The following is a 6,000-nucleotide window of genomic DNA, read 5'->3' on the forward strand; positions in this document are numbered from 1 at the left end:
CATATAAATAACAAAAATCAATGTTCATTATTTGTAAAACCTCGGAAAAAACAATCTCCCCCCCCCCCCAAACCTGTAGCAGTAATGCAAGGCGTCAATTATTATAAAGTGACTAAATACATAAATAACAAGCACATAACCTATGAGTAATGGAGACTAATATATATTAAATTGCAAAAGTAAGCAATAGTTTTGTGTGTGACCAGACATCCTCATATTTTTCCAGGTGTTTCTATTGAACACAGTCATTTTTTCCAGTAATGAAGTAGTAGAGCGCTCACTAAGCCAGTCTGTGCATAAGGGAGGAATTGTGGATTTAAATTTTCTCAAAATAACTCTTTTGGCCATTAGAATTACTTACTGCAGTCCATTTCTTAATGTTGACTGGTAATATCAACAGCACCCCTAAAATATACAAGTGTGGAGCAGGAAAGATAGCAACACTTAAAGTTTTTGAAAGAGCACTGAATATGGTGTTCCAAAACACATGAATTTTTGACAGGTATGGAAGATGTGTGAAAGGTTGGCATGTGGCTGTTTGCATCTCACACTCTCTTTGTGTTGCCAGTCTAGCCTTAAACAAATAGTCTGGAATCCAGTATTACCTGTTTGATATCTTGTTCTGGAAGAATCGCAAAGATAAAGAACTTGATGTATCTTTCACATTAAGCCAGATATCCTCCCAGGTTTTTGTTGTGATAGTAAGGCTAAGTTCTTTCCCCCATTTTTATTTGAGACTGAGATTGGGAGGTTAATGCAAAGCATTAAGACACCAATAAGTAATTCCTACAAATTTCAGAGTAGCAGCCGTGTTAGTCTGTATCCGCAAAAAGAACAGGACTACTTGTGGCACCTTAGAGACTAACATATTTATTTGAGCACAAGCTTTTGTGGACATCTGATGAAGTGAGCTATAGCCCACGAAAGCTTATGCTCAAATAAATTTGTTAGTCTCTAAGGTGCCACAAATACTCCTGTTCTAATTCCTACAAGTGAGTTTTGTTTCCATATTTCTTAATATGTTGTCCTAGAGGTGAGAGAATTGAAACAGACCAATTGTTCCCTATCCTTTCATGAATCCTGGAGTTTAGCTGCCGAAAAAAGGAACTCTGAGACAGCGGTAACTGATATATGTTATACACATAAGGGCACTCTATAATCCTGAATAATATGTTTAATTTTTGTTAATCCTTTTTCTATGCAAATTGTCTTAAAGGAGGGGTTGGCCTTGATCCTGAGGCATGGGTAATCCCACAGTGGTACAAGAAGAGAATTAGTAAGATCAGATGTTGTAATCATCTTAATGTGTTGTAGGATACCCCATGTAGATACGAAGACTGGAATTTTCCTCTAGGGTGTAGGTAGCCTCTTAAGGTATATAAAAGAAGAGAGGGAACCAAATGACATAGCTAAGCTTTTTTTGATCTCAAACCAGGCCAGTGTGAATACAGAGCTACTATGGGGGCATCACCTCACAGGAGGACACATTTGGAATGCTAGAAAATATAGATACATATCTGGCAACCCCTTCCAGTTGCCCAGGATATTTTAATGTGATAAGCAAGGCTGTTTGTTAGCCCATAAAAATTGCATGATACACCTATTTATTTGAGCAAAGGAGAGACCTAGAAAGGCAATAGGCTAATGATATAAGTCATTCTTGGGCAGATATTCATTTTGGCTATTTCTGTTCTCCCCAGTAAGGACACAGGGAGGAGACACCACATCTCTACATCTCTGGAAATTTCTTTTATTATATAGTCCATATTTATACAAACAATTATGGGAAGATCAGGACAAATTTTAACACCTAAATAAGTTATTTCCTTGCACATTTGAAATGAAAAATACTGAAATTCAGAAGGATCTAGTCTTTTGGTTATATCCATTGCTTGTGATTTATTCCAGTTAATGCGAAAACCAGAGATCTTTCAAAAAATATCAAGTACATTCAATAATGAGGGGATTGATGAGGATGGATTCTTCAATAGTACAGAAATGTCATCAGCATACAAACTGATTTTTGTGTACTTTCCTGTTTATCGACACACCTTCAATGGCTAAGTGCTGATGTATTTACATTGCCACTGGTTCAAGAGATACATTAAAAAAGGAGGGGCAAGAGGGGACAGCCCTGTCACTTCCCTCTTTCTAGTTGAAAAGTTGGAGAAATAATGCTATTAGTTGATAGTAAAGCAAGGGAGAGTTGTATGATACACTGACCCAATTCAGGAATATTGGTTCAAATCTGATTTTTTAGGGCAGCAATTAGAGAAGGCCATTTAACCCTATCTAAAGCTTTCTCTGCATCTAGATATGGAGGGAACATCTGACCTCTGAGCTTGCCTGATGAAGTAAGTAATTTTTCTCATATTATCAGCAGCCAATCTTTCTTAATGAAACCAACCTGTGTGTATAACTGACAAGATGATGGTGTTCAGTTGTGTCACTAACATTTTTTCAATTACTTTGCAGTCTGTGTTCAATAGAGAGATGGGGCGGGGCGCAAATCGCCTCAGTTGCAACCATCTTTGTTCTTTAATATTAAAGTAATTAAAGCAGTTCTAATGTCATGAGACATAGTTTCTTTTTAAAATGTCAGTGAAGACCTTTGAAAGAATAAAAGATAGCTGATTACAAAATGTTTTGTGGTAGTCTGAAGAAAGCCATCCATCCCAGGGATCTTGTCAGAATTCATATTTTTTAGATCCTCTTCGATTTCTTGTGTTGCGGTAGCTTTGTCCGTAAACACTGGTTCTGAAGTTAGGGTATTAAAAGGTAGGTCTTCAATTAAATGATCAAATTTATCAGAGTCAAACTGGTTGTCTGATTTTTATAAAGCTTGATAGAACTGCTTAAATTGATTGTTTATATCTATTGGTTCAAAGATGCCACTCATCTTGTAAAGAAGAAGAAATGTTGTTGTTGGCTAGTTCCATCTTAAATCTTCGGACAAGTAGTTTATCTGTTTTATCTCCCCATTCATAATATCTTTGTTTCACCCTGTTGAGTGCAATTTCAACTTGGTTGGATAAGCATTCATTATATTTATATTTGGCATTGATTAGAGAACATAGGAGGCTTTCATTATTTGGGTCAGTCTTGTGGATCATCTGCAACTCATCAATTTCCTTGTCCAGAGAGTCTAGTAACTTGAGTATTTCTCCGTTCTTTTGGGAGAGATACTTTATGCATTTACCCCTTACAATAGTTCTCAGAGCTTCCCAAAAGATGGTAGCTGAGGTAACCGAGTGGTTAAGCCAAGGTGGTCTCTTGACATACTTCCTATCTTTCCTATGCAGTGGGATAGTTTGCTCTTGTGCCCTTAATAATGTCTCTTTGAAAAGCTGCAACTGCCAATCCGTTCCGAAGACACAAGAAAATGTTAAATTCTGGAATAAGATGAATGTACTGTAGTGAAATATGTATTGTCAAGCTCCTTGGGGTATCTCAGTATTCATATATGTCTTTTAAATCAAATTAATTCATTCATAATGAGGGTTGGCCTATTGTGCTTTGAGAGCTGGGTCTTCTGTAATTGGATTTGTCCAGATGTCTGTCTGGTGTAGTATTCCAGTCACCTCCCAGTATTATAGAAATGTCTTTTCTATTAAAAGGAAAGTCAGTGATGTCTTTGAAAAATTCAGAACTACATCCACTTGGATTGTAAATGCTTCTGCAAATTAACTTTTTTGAGTTGAATCACCCTCAGGAAGAATGTATCTTCCTTCGGGATTAGACCAAGACTGTACAACCTGCTCTTAGAATTCAGTGATGAATGATACTCAACACCTACCCACATCACTTTGATTCTATCATCATCTATTTCTGCTAGATGAGTTTCTTGCAATAAAGGTAATTGGCATGTATTTGATCTGAGGTGACTCAGGATTTTAAATCGTTTGGCACATTAAGTCCCCTCACATTCCAGAAGCATACTCTAAGAAAATTCATGGCAAAGTTTTAAGATATATTAAGATATATAACCTTATCCTAAAGATACATATTTCCCCATTGAGGTTGTAAAACCACATCTCTAGGATATAGTCTGTATTTATACATATTGGATACTGGTTAGTTTTGAATGTATTTATGGCTTCAGTTGAGCCTCAGTGTCAGTTACACAAAAAGATCTATAGTTAAATATCATGTGTCTTCCAAAGTATATTTTGTAACAGAAAACAAACAAACAAAATATATTTGTGTTTAGAGATGTTTAGATTATTATTAGATAATATAGGGCAGGGAGGAGGGGATAGAGGTGAAGACATCAGGGATCTGAATGTGCTCACACTAGCTTGTTTTAAATCTTTTGTTTAAGTTAAATATTACCCTGTACATATCACTGGATATTCTGGAATTCATATAATATATTCCTACCTACAGAAGATTTCATGTCTACATATATGCACATATGTATATACATAGACATGTATACAGACTCATCACACATAAATTTACACTTTATTTGGTAAATCAAATATAAATTTAGTAAAAAATCTAAATAATAAAAATATAACTTTATATATAATCATATTCCTAGTATGTAAAATTCCCTGCACAAATTGACTATCTAGTCCTATTTAAGATTTAGGTTATAATCTGCTTTACATGTCAGCAGTATTGACTGTTCCATGGGTTGTGGTTACATAGTATGATCCTTCAGAGATAAGTTTATCCTTAGTTCTGCTCTATGTATTGCAGTGCTACCCAGTTGTTATTGCTCAGTTCCAAAGGAGATCAACAGAAGCGTTCAGTCTAGCTGGTTATCTGCTAGGGGCGGGAAGGTTGCATAAATCAGAGTTATCGTATCTACAAGGATACACAAGAAAACAAACTGGTATTTAAACTTGTTGCGGTATGCTTTATATGATAAAAACCTTCTTCTATTTTTGGTTAAATCTGGTTTCTCTGTCTTTGAAGTATCACCCAAGCTTCAGAGGAGGTTTTGCAAAGTCTTGTGGAGCCTGCTAAATCCATAGTGGAGATGGATAGGTACTTGATATTGTATCTAATGTTGGTCCATTCAGGATTTGCTTTATGCCCACTGAATGCAGCCCTCTTTTTGTTAAGCTCAGCTGAGAAGTCAGGCCTTTGTGGCCTTTGTACATCAGGGTTTCAGCTTTTCTGGCAGCATTCATTAACATTACTTTATCACTGAACTTCAGCAGCTTGAAGATGCTGGGTCTAGGCTTGCCAGACTCCTGCCTTCTAATACCAGGCATTGGATAAGCCCTTTCAATATCTAATGAGGACAGTGGTGGGTTCAGTTATGTATGTCAGCAGCTTCTGAAGAAAGCTGATAATATCCTTCCCCTCTATACCCACAGCAATGCCCAAGAGGTGAAGCTTGTTCTTTAATATCTGTTTTCTAAGTCATCCTGTTTTTCTTCCAGTTTGTCTAGCCTAAGCTTTAAGAAGGCTGTTTCTTCTTTAATTTCCCTGGTTCCAATGGCAGTCTTTTGTAGCTCGTTTTCCAAGTGAGCCATTCAGAATTTTATATCCCATACATCTTGAGAGGGGCCATGAATATCTTTTGAGATTGAATCCAGTCTGCCTGTGATGAATTCTTTCAGCACCACGATATCCCAGGCAAGATTCTGATGTGACATTCCAGTTTCCTCCTTCAGCTGCCAGATTCAGGTTTGGTCTTTTGTTGCCTCTCATTTTTTCATGCCAATCCATATTCAACAGTTTGAAGTTTATCTGGTTGATTAATTTAAACATTTATGACATGTCAAGGTTCCTTCCCCACTCTGAACTCTAGGGTACAGATGTGGGGACCGGCATGAAAGACCCCCTAAGCTTATTCTTACCAGCTCAGGTTAAATACTTCCTCAAGGTACAAACTTTGCCTTGTCCTTGAACCGTATCCTGCCACCACCAAGCATGTTAAACAAAGAACAGGGAAAGAACCCACTTTGAGATGTCTTCCCCCCAAGCCCTACACCCCTTTCCTGGGGAAGGCTTGATAAAAATCCTCACCAATTTGTACAGGAG

At 37.0% G+C, this 6,000-nt stretch overlaps 1 long non-coding RNA gene across 1 annotated transcript in view; it reads right to left on the bottom strand.

Annotated features, from left to right (window-relative positions):
* LOC122464624 overlaps nucleotides 1–5,767 on the bottom strand; it is a 31,920-nt gene extending 26,153 nt beyond the window's left edge. The window contains exon 1 of the long non-coding RNA XR_006288822.1: nucleotides 5,756–5,767. This is a non-coding gene — a long non-coding RNA (uncharacterized LOC122464624). The remainder of the gene's footprint in view (nucleotides 1–5,755) is intronic.
* Nucleotides 5,768–6,000: the final 233 nt, after the last annotated feature.

Source organism: Chelonia mydas, chromosome 2 (genome assembly GCF_015237465.2).
Source record: "Chelonia mydas isolate rCheMyd1 chromosome 2, rCheMyd1.pri.v2, whole genome shotgun sequence".
Taxonomy (NCBI): Eukaryota; Metazoa; Chordata; order Testudines; family Cheloniidae; genus Chelonia; species Chelonia mydas.